Source organism: Danio aesculapii, chromosome 10 (assembly GCF_903798145.1).
Source record: "Danio aesculapii chromosome 10, fDanAes4.1, whole genome shotgun sequence".
In the NCBI taxonomy this organism is placed as follows: Eukaryota; Metazoa; Chordata; class Actinopteri; order Cypriniformes; family Danionidae; genus Danio; species Danio aesculapii.
Genome location: NC_079444.1, coordinates 12,678,257 through 12,693,560, shown reverse-complemented (window position 1 = coordinate 12,693,560; position 15,304 = coordinate 12,678,257).

The following is a 15,304-nucleotide window of genomic DNA, read 5'->3' as shown; positions in this document are numbered from 1 at the left end:
TGAATTGAACAATACTGCTCTGCCTCAGGTCTCAAGCTTCAACCTACTGCATTGATCCCCTCGGTCTACCTCTGGCCTCCAAGTCTATTGCTCTACCTTGGGCCACTGCCCCAGTGCTTCTGCATAGGTTTCTTGCTCTCTGAGCTCCACTGGGACGTTTATTCTTCAGGATCTGTCAGTCTTGCTTGTCCCTCTGGCTCCATTTTGATCAGTCAGCATTCTGCTTACGTTCTGCCAAGTGTCTCCAACAAGGCTACGCCACAGTTCCTCCATCCATCTTTTCTACCATAGGTCTTTACCCTCATAGGTCTTTCTATTTTCTCATTCCTCCATTGATTTACTTGGGACCATTCCTCCTGCACCTCTTCCAATGTAATTTTCTTGCTGTTTATGATACAAGACTTTTCGGTAGAGAACAATTCTTTCAAGATTAGGTTTTGTTTTTGTGTAATCTTATGCCATCCTTCTTTCCATGTTTTTTTACTGATTCTCTTAAGGCCAATTCATTCCACCCAGACAAACTCCAACAAACAAGTTGGCTGTGTACAAAGTACTATCATAATCACACTGCCCCAACAATTGCCATGCACAATAATTTAATAATTACTTAAATTATCCTTCTCCAGGCTAAAAAGACATTTACACAAGGCCTATCTAGTCTCTAGTCAGATTAAGTCAAAGTTTGTTGGAAAATTATATCACATCTCCCAGACGCTCCATGATCCAACAAATGCAGATTGAACGTGTTAAGTTGGTTGAAAACAAACTCAAACCAAAGGCAACAGATACTGACAGGGATAACACACTGATGCAACATGCAACTGCATGATGCAAAGATGACAAGATGGCGGCGCGTTCGGTTCGCGAGGCTCAGCGTCTCTCCAGTTTCTGCAATTTTGCAGTATTATTCCTGCTCATTTCGGGTCTGTTCGTGCAGAACAGCAGTGCCTTTACATCGTACACCCGACAGGACATCTTGGATATTGGATTGTGCATTCCGGACAGTTTTATTAACAATCTTCGACTCATCCCTGAGATCGCCAGAACACCCGGGCCTGAGAGACTTACCCGGCCGGGCGGAAGTGCTCGGAGGCGGCGCAGAGAACGTAAACAAAGACGGGGGAAGCGCGGCGGGCTAAGAGCTAAGCTAAAGCTAACACCACACCGGCTCTCTTTGCCCAGCATCTTTCTCGCCAATGTACGGTCACTGGTGAACAAAATGGATGAGATTCGACTGCGCATCAACCACAGCAAAAGACTATGGAACTGTAATGTCATGATTTTCACAGAAACATGGCTAAACAATGGGATACCAGACAACGCTATATCGCTAACGGAGCATCAAACATTCCGAGCAGACAGAACGGCGGATGACTCCGGTAAGACCAGAGGCGGAGGATTATGCATTTATATTAACAAAGCTTGGTGCACAAACTCTGTCGTCGCTGGGAGACATTGCTCTGTTAACCTGGAATTTCTAAAATGTAGACCGTTTTATCTGCCACGGGAGTTCACCTCCACCATAATAACTGCCGCTTATATCCCTCCCGACGCTGATGCCAAGCTCGCTATGAATGAACTTCATGCAGCCATCAGCAAACAACAGACTGCTCACCCGGAGGCTGCTTTTATTGTTGCGGGGGATTTTAATCACTCAAACTTAAAGACAGTGCTCCCCAAATTCCATCAAAACATTTTCTGCCACACAAGGGGAAACAAAACTTTAGACCAAGTTTACACAAACATGGCTGAAGCATACGCTGTGACCCCCCTCCCCCACTTGGGTCAATCAGATCACCTTTGTTTGTTTCTCACCCCCAAGTACTCACCCATCGTCAACCGTGTGAAGCCATCAGTAAGGACCATCAAAGTGTGGCCAGCGGGGGTGGACTCCACACTCCAGGACAGGTTTGAACACACAGACTGGAGTATGTTTGCTTCCCAGGCCACATGTGGCTCTCACACAGACATTGACAGTTACACTTCCTCTGTTCTGGAATATATCAACACCACCATAGACAGTGTTACAACCCAGAAACAGATCACCACATACCCAAATCAAAAGCCATGGATGAACAAGGAGGTGCGCCTCCTACTGAAGGCACGCAACACTGCCTTCAGATCAGGGGATGCACAGGCCTACAGCACTTCCAGGGCTAATCTGAAGAGGGGCATCAAAAAGGCCAAGCACTGTTTCAAGCTAAAGCTAGGGGAGCACTTTTCCAACTCTGATCCTCGGCGCATGTGGCAGGGCATCCAGGCCATCAGCTACTACAAACCCAGCCAGTCCACCCCCACAGCCACAAATGTCTCCTTCCTGAACGAGCTAAATGACTTTTATGCCCGCTTTGAAAGAGACAATACAGAACCCTACACCAGGAACACTACCTCAACCGACCACTCACCTATCACACTCACCTCCTCAGAAGTCTACGCTGCACTGAGTCGGATCAATGTGCGTAAGGCTGCTGGACCAGACGGTATCCCTGGGCGCGTCCTCAAAGCATGTGCAGAACAGCTCACTGGGGTATTCACAGACATTTTCAACCTGTCACTTAACCTAGCAACTGTGCCAACATGCTTTAAAACCACCTCTATTGTGCCAGTGCCCAAACACTCCAGCCCAACATGCCTGAATGACTACCGCCCTGTAGCACTCACACCCATCATCATGAAGTGCTTCGAGCGGTTGGTCCTGGCACATCTGAAAGACTCTCTGCCATCCACACTGGACCCACATCAGTTTGCCTACCGTGGCAACAGGAGCACAGAAGATGCCGTCTCCATAGCACTGCACTCTGTCCTCACACACCTGGACAATAAAAACACTTATGCACGAATGCTGTTTGTTGACTTTAGCTCAGCATTCAACACTGTCATACCCTCTAAGTTACTGATTAAACTCAGAGACCTGGATATCAACGCGTCTCTCTGCAACTGGGTTATGGACTTTCTGACTAACAGACCTCAGAATGTTAGATCAGGCCACATCTGCTCCACCACCCTCACACTCAACACTGGTGTACCACAGGGCTGCATGCTGAGCCCCTTCCTCTACTCCCTTTTTACCATCGACTGTAGGCCTGTGAACAGATCCAACACCATCATCAAATTTGCAGATGACACCACAGTGATTGGTCTAATTAGCAATAATGATGAGACTGCCTACAGGGAGGAGATACAGCATCTGACCACTTGGTGCATTGACAATAATCTGCTCCTTAACACCAGCAAGACCAAGGAGCTCATTGTGGACTTTAGGAAGGGACAAACAGGCTCGCATGATCCCATCCACATTAATGGGATGGCCGTTTAGCCTGTCTCATCCTTCAAGTTCCTGGGGACCCACATCTCTAAGGACCTTTCCTGGACCACCAACACCTCCAGCCTGGTCAAGAAGGCTCATCAGCGCCTATTCTTCTTGAGGCAACTAAAGAAAAACCAGCTTTCATCAGCCGTCCTGGTGAACTTCCACCGATGCACAATAGAAAGCATCCTGACCAACTGCGTCACAGTCTGGTATGGAAGCTGCTCTGTTGCTGAGCGTAAGGCACTGCAGCGGGTGGTGAAAACTGCCCAACGCATCACAGGGACTACACTGCCAGCCATAGAGGACATCCAGAAGAAACACTGTCTGCGCCGAGCACGCAGTATTCTTAAGGACTCCTCTCACCCTGCTCACAGACTGTTTTCTCTCCTGCCTTCCGGCAGGCGCTTCAGGCTCCCGCGGACAAAAACCAGCAGACTGAGGAACAGCTTTTTCCCCAGAGCTGTCTCCCTTTTGAACTCTGCCCCTCACTGACTCTTTTGACCCCCCAATACACCCCCCACACTCCTCTAACTTATACTCCTCACAATCACTGCACTATTTAACATTTGCACATTTAAAGTTTGCACATATTCATTGCACTGATTCATTTATTTGAACTGTACATACCCACTGCACATGGACATTTGTAATTATGTTTATCTATCTGCACACTTCTGCTATTTATAGCATCCTGTACATATATTCATTTATTGTAAATCTGTTCATAGCTAATACACCTGTATATAATGTTGATAGTACATCCATCTGTAAATATCACCATAGTTTTTCTATAACTGCACTTTATAACTTATACCTGTATCCTGCACTTGCTGCTATTGCACTGCTGGTTAGACCTAAACTGCATTTCATTGCCTTGTACTTGTACATGTGTAATGACAATAAAGTTGAATCTAATCTAATCTAATCTAATCTAATCTAATCTAATCTAATCAATAAGACTTGGGTTACAAGTGTCAGCTTGTTTCCTACCATGGTTACCTATTGTGCTCACCTTTTCCTTTTGTGTTTGGGTGCTTATCCACCGAAGTGTTTATTTGTTTATGAAGAAAGGAGATAAAATTTTAAAACAATCAGGTGTGAGCTCTTCTCCAACGGTCAAAATGTTAAAAAATGTCAAGCACTTAGCACTGAGCGTAAAATGCATGGTCAGCACCTGGCTACACAACTGCCATTTTAAAAAAGCAGTGCGCCATTGAGGTAAAAAAACAACGCTCGTGTTTCTGCAGTGTGAAAATGCTTCTGTGGACACACAACCTTACACCCTTTGGTTTGTTCAGTTTTTGTGTTATCAAGTCTTTGCTTTGGGAACATTGACCGGAGTACTTTTTGTAAATTAAAGTGCTACTGTTGACATTAGATATACACTTCTACTGTAGTCTCTCCTTGCTGCCTGCACATTGTGACTGTACTTCCTTATCAAGTTATGATGCAATGTACACAAAAAATGTGGTGCTTGTTTCATTATGACACTACATAAATAAATCACTAGTAGAGAGAATAAAACAATGAATCAATGAGCAAATACTGAAATTACAATACTGGTACAATAAAATCATAAACAAAGCAGATATAGATATTTTGCTACAAAATCATATTTTGCTACAAAATCTGGATAATACCTCAGTTGCAGCTTACTGTAGTGACTTTAATTACAGTTTCTCACAACAATATTTACATTTGCACAACAGTTAATGCATTTCTCAAAACAATTAGTCATTTGTGCACATCATAGTAGCAGTTTCTCATTCCTTCCAACAAATTGCGAATGCTTTTAGACATGCATCAATTGCTTTCACACAACTCTCTGCTGTTTTATAACATTATCATTTGCTTATGTCATGTCAGTCAAAATTAACTAAACTTGTGAATGCTGAATGGTCACTCCACATAAAACTAACAGTCCTCATTTCATTACTTGAGTCAGTACATACCAAAGTGTTGAACTATTTGTGGAACCAACATCACTACGTGCTATACACTTTTATACACATATACACTTATTTAACAACACACTTTACATGCCAATTTGCACATATAACGTTGTATGTAGTAATAAACACATACATACACTTGTCAATTTGTATATTTGCACTCACTACTTACTTGTATTTTTAAAAATATATTTATTATCTGTTTTTTTGTCCTGTCTCTGTTATCCTGTTGCACTGTAGAAGCTCTGTCACGAAAACAAATTCCTCGTATGTGTGAACATACCAGGCAATAAAGCTCTCTGATTCTGATTCTGAAAAAAATCTGTCAAGCAAATATTATAAAACTTTTAAAATCTTTTTTTTCCCTGAAAATGTCTCCTAAATTGAACAATTTCATGAATGATTTACAGAACTGTGTATGTTGTAGGTTCAGTTCCAATGTGTACTGCAATATTGTTCACTATTGTGCACAGCTCTACCCAAAGGGAATTTATGTTTGTTGTAAATAAGAGTGTATTTATTCTTTTGCACAATGCTGTGAATGAATTAGAATTGTAAAGGGCATGTGCAGTAAAAATGTGAAACATAAATATTCAGTGTCTTGTGCTCAGATACCTCACTAAATGCAATGATGTCTAACTTTACTGTAGTTTTCAAATGGCTGTGCGAATAGTATACAGTGCTGTCTTGAGCATTTTCAGGAAGTGTCCCCAAAATCTGACTTTTTTTACATTGGAGTAAATGTACAGAGTAAACTGTCATAATGAAAACATGACGAAGCCATTTGACTATCTTGTTCATAAACAATGGTGTCAGGACTTTTCATCCTGATGACACTGACACTCATTGACATGAAAGCTCTCCATTTTGAGCAAGTGACACACTTTTGCAGGTTATCAACTAGATTTTGCAGTTTGTACTAATTGTTTTGAGAAATGCATTAACTGTTGTGCAAATGTAAATAGTGTTGTGAGAAATGCACTAAAGCCACTGAGAAAAACTGTAAATGATGACTGAAAATATTAAACATCAGACCCCAAAATATGTCTGAAGAATGATAATGAAAGAATGATGATAGAGGCCCCCCAATACTGTTGGTATCCAAAACCAACCCCATGATATATATTGCATTATTTGAGGGAGCAGTAACTTGTAGTGGTGTCATAAACTATCACTGGGTTCCATTTGGAACAGCTCATCACTATGCCCTTATCCCTTCGGAGGGTCCCTCAGTGTATGACACTAAACCACTTCCAAGCTCAAAGGATCATGGGGCATGAAGTCTCCATCAGTTTTATCCCTTTAAATTGTTCATTACAAAGGGCTCTTCGAAGTGGCCAGTTAGAGCACTTTGATTTGGAATGACACTTCAATATGGCAACCATGCAGTGTTGGGCAGTAGCATCGCTACAAGTAGTGACACTACTAGCTTAACTACATTTCTCAGTAACGTGGTGGTAGCGTCAATACAGTATAAATCATACCTTTTTAGTAGCAAAGCGTTTTTTAGTCAGGTAGCGCAGTAGCATCCACACAAGCTACATTTATCGTCCATTAATCAATAAGTGACGGCACCGACATTTACAGAGCTGTGAGGCCGGTGTCTAGCCAATAAAAGTAAATCCCTATGATGGCGAGAATGACAATTTCTTCTTCTTCCTGTTTTTCAGTGGTCGACAACAAACTTTTTGGTGCATTACTGCCACCTCTCGCTCTGGTCAGTGACGTCACCAACCAAATAGGCTAACATTAGAAATTTGCTTGATTGAAAGATGACTGAGGGAGAGGAGGTCTATATACACACAGTTTACTGTAGTAAAGGCTAAAGTATACTATGATAATTACTATTAGTTCACGATAGTTACTGATGATATTACATTTTGTAGTGTAATAGCTTTAATAAAGATTACATTATATACAGCAAAGACTATGCAGTGTTGATTGTTCAATTAAACCTGATTACTGTTAGACTCTCCAGAAAACTATAATTCAAGAGTTCACACTTAGCTGATGATCCATCAAAAGCTTGTTTGGCATGCTGTCCCGGGAGAGAGCCCCGAGCTCAAGGGATCCTCGAGCCCGGGGCTTCCTCCCGTTTGCAGAGCGAGAGGGGAGCCTGAGCTCGGTGGATCTCAGAACTCCCCATCTGCACTAGCTAAGGGAACACGTGAGGAAAAAAGGGGGCTAGACAAATGCTTGATTGTTATGCATGATGTATATCTTTGGATGGTGGGAGGAAACCCACACGGACACGGGGAGAATATACAAACTCCTCACAGAAACACCTACCGACCTGGCAGGACCAGGGCTGGCAGTGTTCTTGCTGTGGGGCTAACAGTGCTAACCACTGGGCCTCCGTGCCGCCCGATCTATGGTGAAGGAGGAGAATAGGGAGGAAGGGGGGTTTCTTCCAAACGAAGATAAAGTGGACTGAAGACTGTGGTTATTTATAGTAGCATGTGATTGGATGATACTGATTAGCTTAATACGAGAAAGGCTGTGATAAATCATAAGCACGTGATCCTCTCGAAATTAGTTTATAAATAAACCTCACTTCACTTTTATCTTTGCTATATTTTATTTATCTATGCTTGTAAGTTATTTGTTATGTATTATTCAAGATCCAATCTCCAACAAAATCACCTCAATTAATATAAAATGAAACATTCATTGCAAATAAAGCTGTATTCACGTCGCAATATACAGTTAAAGTAAAAATTTAACCCCCCTTTTTTTATTCTTTTTAAAATATTTCCCAAATGATGTTTAATAGAGCAAAGAAATTTTTACAATATGTCTTATAATATTTTTTATATCTTATTTGTTTTATTTCAGCTAGAAAAAAAGTAGTTTTTAATTTTTAAAAGCCATTTTGAGGACAAAATTATTAGCCCCTTTAAACCATATATTTTTTTCGATAATCTACAGAACCATCATTATACAATGACTTGCCTTATTACCCTAATCTGCCTAGTTAACCTAATTAACCTAGTTAAGCCTTTAAATGTCACTTTAAGCTGTATAGAAGTGTCTTGAAAAATATCTAGTCAAATATTATTTACTGTCATCATGACAAAGATAAAAGAAATCAGTTATTAGAAATGAGTTATTAAAACTATTATGTTTAGAAATGTGCTGAAAAAATAAGCTCTCCATTAAACAGAAACTGGAGAAAAAATAAATAGAGTGGCTAATAATTCATGGGGGCTAATAATTCTGACTTCAACTGTATATAGCAGAAATACAAAATATTGCAATGTCAAATTTTCCCAATATCATGCAGGCCTAATAGACACTATCATATTCTAGAAGTACATTTTGAGTTATATCTTTATTGACTGTTTTGTATCATCCTGCCCTCATTTCCTCCACTAGTCATCATGAACTTCCTGACTGACTGTCATATTCCGCTGAGTCCAAAGATCTAAATGAAGTCACTATTAACAGATAATGGCATCATATTCAGTTTGCCACTATATAACACACTTTAACGTTGAATTTTAGTGTTTTCATATGTGTTAGCTATCTATCGGTAGCACAAACATCCTGTCAACAGGCTGAACAAGCCCTTGAGCAAATAATCATTTAAATAAACATCTAACTAGCAAACAGCTGAGGCTTTCTACTTACCATACTGGTGCTTTTGTAAAACTCAAATGTCCCACTTCTGGTAGTTTTCGAAAGTTCAGGCTAAGATTGCAACCATTGCTTGAAAGATATGTTTTCTAGAGGAAGCGTCTCGGTCCCGTGAGCTACAACACAAGTACAAAAGAACAGGATGAAACTTCAGAGAGCTCATTTGCAAACAGAGCTTCCCCTCCCAGACAGTTTGCACATTAACCAGAGTTCAGAGAAAACAACACTTCCTACTGGCTCTTCACGAGGCTGTCATGTTCAATAACCCAACCCACCGTCAGCTGCGCACAGACCTTCGTGAGTCAGTGTGATCTGCTTATGTACACTATATTAGGCTTGAGTAGGTGTGTTATCAAAGTTTGTTTTTACGGTCATTTCAGACATTCCTTTGTGACTTTTCAGCATGTCAGCTAACTCTGCTTGGAGAAAGAATAGAGTTTTAGGTTAGAGTTTGGAAAATATGCAGACATGTACTTGCGTGTTACTTATTACACAATGTTTTAAGGGGACCATCAAAATAAAAGGCAATTTTGCACATTTTTTATGGCTGTTTTTGATAGTTACAAAGTAAGATGGTGGGATAGTTCATCCAAAACTGTCAATTCTGCAACATAGGCTCATTCTGAAAATGTAGCCCTATATACATTTCTGGAGATCGCGAAATATGTAGCCAGAATAACGCATGGCTGCATTTCTTCTCTAAAACGAATGCTACAGGACGGTATGACGCCGTTGCTTTTCGCGCTTACCAGCTGACCGTTTCCTCCATATGGACGGCTTTCCCACTGTTATCAGTTTGTCCAGTGGCTCGCCATGTATGTCGGCGGACTTGAGATGCAGAAAGTTGACCACAACGTTGGGGTTTGAGTCTGGTGAAAAACAGTTCCAGAAAGCAGGCAAGACAAAAACAAAAGCCAAAATATAAACTAAACAAGTAAATAACAGGGTGAGAATGTGGTATAATCTGAAAATGTGGTAAAAATCAGGCGAGGGCTTTTCTTTTTCTGGATTGCTTTTGAAAACTGTCGGTTGGGTTTAGGGAAGGTCAATTGGTGCTTTTTAAAATACTATAGATAAATTACCAGTTTGTAAACATTCAAGATGTGCGCACAGCGAGGTTGCAAAAAAAAAAAAAAAAAAAAAAAACTGGAAAAAAAACGGGAGCTCTAGCATTTACAGCGAGGAAATGACATCCGATGTGGTACAGAGTTTGTTGTTGTCTTAGAGAGAAGTTATATTGATTATATATTATCTATATTATTTACATAATGCTTTCAGTGTATTATAACAGCTCGTCACCCAGTGATAAGCACGGTTGTTCTGCAAAATTAATGTTAAAGTGAGCGGCGTTCGTCTGACAGGTCCATTTGCGATAGCACCCTCCCAATGGACATTGGATAAGATGAAATGGCCAAGCATCCAGCCCGAAATATAGAACTATGTCATTGAAACTCCAAGTGATTTTACAAGAGAGAAGTTAAAGGCCTAAAAGTCTTTGGATGCCTAAAATATTGTTATGTGTGTTCATGTGCAGCAAATAATGTCCCATGATTACCAGATTCAAAACTATGTAGTGATAAAAACCGAGGTTCTGCCTAGCCAAAGATAAGGAAAGAAGACGGAGCTGTACAAGGCCTGTTTAATAATCAACAAGCAAACAACTGCATTCTGACAACAAACTGCACCTGTACGGCAGGGTATGTCAACTTACATTTTTACATTTCATTCTTAGCATTCAGTGTCCGCAGTTTAATTCACCATATTTAATAGCTTTTGCTGAAATCATTGCTGCAATCAAAAACGAGTAATGTGTTTGATTCAGCATAGCGTGAACTTACCAGATATGATATGAGAACTGCAGAGTCCAGCATTTTTAATTAGGTCGTGACTCCATTCAGCTCCCTTTTCGCCAAAGACAGCTGCGGTTTGCATTAAAAGCAGTGTGGTGAAAGGTAAAAGTTAAGTTTGAATTTCGAATTTCTTACCGCACAACACGACATGTTTGCTATTGCAACAAGGAACCCGCGTGACGTCATGTGTGACATAGGTTGGTAATTCCTCTATTGGTTGGGTTAGGAGGGTGGGTCAGTCAGTCAGTCGACAGTGGCCTCTGGTGGATTTACACTAGAACAGCAGGCACGATTGGCACTCGCAAGAGAAATTTGAGATCTGAAAAGCATACACAGCGTACTCTAGTGCATTCACGAAAAGAAAAACTCCTCCTGGGTCGTATTTGGCACTCTCCAGAAATGTATATACGGGTTAGGGGTGTCAAAATTGATTGTTTCTTTGGTGCACTGTAATGTAGATGCAGACAATTTAGTATCGGTTCAGTAACAGATCCTAACCGGTTATTAAGTATTGACATCATTTATCTCATATGCGCTATGTCGCGGTAAAATACTATGACGAGGGAGGCGAGCGCGAGTAATTGAAACGAAGAAACTCAGCACAAATCACTGAGTGTGTGTTTGCTGGACAGTCATTCACTGACACAGCAGAAGTCCCTATTTATTCCTATGAAGATAATGAAAGTAAACTCCATTTCTCTCTCTCTCTCTCGCTGTGGCCCTTTTGATCTGCTGGCTTGACGTTTCCTCTCCTCTCGGCTGTTATAGCGTTACTTGTGAATCCAGATCAGCTGTGATGGCCGCATCCATTTACATATCGGTGAACAGTGCCAGCGCGTTAGCCAATCGCAGCCCTTTCTGTTGAGCGCGTGACCAATCACAGGTGATTAAAAACTCACTCGACAATGCTCAAAAAGCAAGCGGGATAATGCTTACATTTGTTTATTTGCTATAAATGCTCATGTTGTTCTGTGCATACTTGAGTTTTGTTTGATGCAGAGTTATTTCTTTGAGCAGGTAAAATTAAAGGTACAGTTCATTTATCTGACTGCTTGTATTAAAAGACAAGATTGCATTACAAATAGATATAAAATGTATTTTAAAATGATACATTTTAATACAAGAACTCTTGTGAAGTAAAATATTTTAAATAAAAATTGTGGATGGAAAGCATCGTCAATGCACCATGTGTCATGACACACTTAGGACTGCACAAGGAGGGGTTTATGTATTAAATTATCAAATGAAGTTAGGATAGAGTTTAGAGAGAGTTCGTTGAAAACAAGGAAGTGCTTTAGCAGCATGGAGTTCGTTGCAGACACATAACACAACTTATCCAAGGAGACGAAGAACACAGAATGCACTGGAACACAGAGACTGAGGAAACACAGGAGGGAATTGAGGAGACGCTGGAGTAGGAGAACCGCTGGGGATGGATCAGGTGACTCTCATGGATGTGATGATGAAGACAGACAGAGGTAGAGTGAGCGGAGGTGCGTTATATAGTGTGTGTGTGTGTGTGTGTGTGTGTGTGTGTGTGTGCGCGCACAGGTGGTGCTGAGCAGCAATCAAGAGAGTGAGAGCGAGTGCAAGTGGGTTCAGGTGGATCTGATGGATCCAGCGACTGCCTGACACCGTGATGCACCGAGATATCGAATTGAACCGAATCGATGGCATGATAATCGAACCAAACCGAACCGTGAGACCAGTGTAGGTTCACACCTCTAATAGGGGTACGTAATCAGAATGAGCCTGGGTTGCAATTCTGCATTGATTTACTCATCCTCCACTTGTCACAAACCTGTTTGAGTTTCCTTTTTCTGTTGAACACAAAATAAGTTATTTTGAAAGATGTTCCTGTAACAACTGAATTCTATAATATTCATTTTTTCTATGAACTCTCAGAAATAAAGGTACAAAATCTGTCACTGGTGTGGTACCTTTTCAAACGGTACACTTTTTAAAGGGAGTGTGTAACATTTTAGAAACATTTTCACTTTTTTAGATTCAATAATGAAAATAGATTCAATTTTGTTTCTTACTGAATGAATCAGTTTTTGAACCAATCATTTGAGCAATGATTCAGCAATCCATTCACTTTCTTCATTCCTAAATGTATCTAATCAACTGGTACTGTTCTATATAAACAGCCAACAAACCAGCACAAAATTACAAATATAAGTCAGAATTTTTTTTTTATTTCAATTTTCAGAAACTTATACAATTTTTTTGTTGGTAAACCCAGGCTCATTCTGAAAACATACCGCTATACATTTCTGGAGAGTGCCAAATACGTCCCATGAGGTAAGTTTTTTTTGCAGTTTTAGTTTTTGCAAATTCACCAGAGGCCGCTGTGCATGCTTTTTCAGATCTCAAATTTCTCTGATTGGCTAACTGACTGACCGATTGACTGACCCACCCTCCTCCTTCCCTAAACCCATCCAATAGTGTTTTCAAAAGCACCGATTGACCCAAGCCCACCCACTTCCCTAAACCTAACCAACAGTTTTTAAAAAAGTAATCTAGAATTAGAAAAGCTCTTGCCTAATTTTTACTACGTTTTCAGATTTTACCACATTCTCACCCTGTTATTTACTTGTTTACTTTATTTTTTGGCTTTTGTTTTTGCCTTACCCGCTTTCTGGAACCGTTTTTCACCGGACACGAACCTGTCATCGTGGTCAACTCCTCTCAAGTCCACCAACGTACATGGCGAGCTACTGGACAAACTGGTAGCAGCGGGAAAGCCGTCCATACAGAGGGAAGTGGTCAGCTGGTAAGCGCGAAAAGGAATGGCATCATACCACCCCGTAGCATTGGTTTTAAAGACAAAATGCAGCCATACGTACTTCTGGCTACATAATTCGCGATCTCCAGAAATGTATATAGGGCTACGTTTTCAGAATGAGCCTATGTTGGTCATTATTGCACTAATTTTAACATGTTCAGCTTGCAGGATGATACTTAAGCAGTGCATTAGGGAATAAACAGAAACATTTGCTAATTTAGTTATCATTGCACAAAAGCACAACATGAAATTGATGTAATTCACAGAATATTTCATTATAACCCCACTGGCGGTTATGACATTGCTAACAGTATATAGCAACTTGCTAACATGTTTAGGATGTTTAGTATGTTTATATGTTTAGTATAAATCTGCATTTTTCTGCGATGTTATAACATATGGCTAAGTGGGATAATGTACATCCAGCCAGTTTTTCTCACAGAATAAAGCATGACATTATTATTATCCTGCTATAAGCAGTATATAAGTATAAGTATAACTATAAGTATATAGATAGCTATAAATATTTAATGGTGACGATAATTTAAAGGATGATTCTTTGCTATTGGCAGGGGCATAGTGGACATTTTAAAAGTGGGGGGGGGGGACGGCTATATGAAATGCAAAGGTTTACATTCTTAATCAGCTGTTTCTAAATCGTCTGTCTCTAAAAGTGAGGGGGACGCATCCCCCCCGTCCCCCCCGTTTGCTACGCCCCTGGCTATTGGTATATTCGGTTGTTATCTGAGAATAACCTACCATTGAATGTTGTGATTGACCAATCAGAATCAAGAATTCCAGAGAGTAATTTATTAATATTATTTAGCACATTGCTAGCATGTGTAGCTTTATTTCAATACAAATTAACCCCCTAAAACCATCGTTATTACAGTTAAAGCATGGTATACCTTAAATTAACCAAGATTTGGCTACATTAATCATATTTTATCCGTTTTTTTTGTCAAAACTGTCATTATGGTAATCAACACCTTCCTCCTAGGGAAATTTTTTTTTTTAACCATAATTTTAACATTTTTTTTTTTTAAATTGTTTATTAACGTTTAGCTAACGTATTTTGTTACTAGAAAGATTTTTAACGTAGTTTCTAGTATGGATTATTTATAAATTCAATCATACACTCTCAGAAATAAAGGTACAGGAGCTGTCACTGGGGCAGTACCTTTTCAAAAGATATTTGTACCCAAAGGGTCCACAGTGGTACCTCAAAGGTGCATATTTTAGTGGCCAAATGTACCTAAAAAGTACCTTTGAGGTACCATTATAGACCCTTCAGGTATAAATATGTACCTTTTGAAAAGGTACTGCCCCAGTGACAGCTCCTGTCCCTTTATTTCTGAGTGTATGTGATAATGAAAATATCTTTCTACCCTAGGTCATTGTTATTTTACTTAAGTTTAATAATGTTTTGGACATATCAAGTTTATTCCTCAAAAAATGTAAGAATTCACTGTCTATTATATTAACAGCCTGTCTGCTCATTGTAATGCGAAAGACACTACCATGACTATAATAATCCAATTCTGTAAGCAAAAAAAAAAAAAAAATCCTAAATATTTATAAAAAGTTTTTGAGATGAGTAGCCTACAGATGGTTTTAATGTATCATAAGCAACTTTTTTATAGATTTATGATCATTCAGGGGACTTTAACCTTAGCAGATGGCTGGAGTTCATTGTTAAATATTAAACAAGTAATAATGTTGGTCACTAACAACTTCCAGCTTTTTAAGCAGGTGACAAACATCTGTG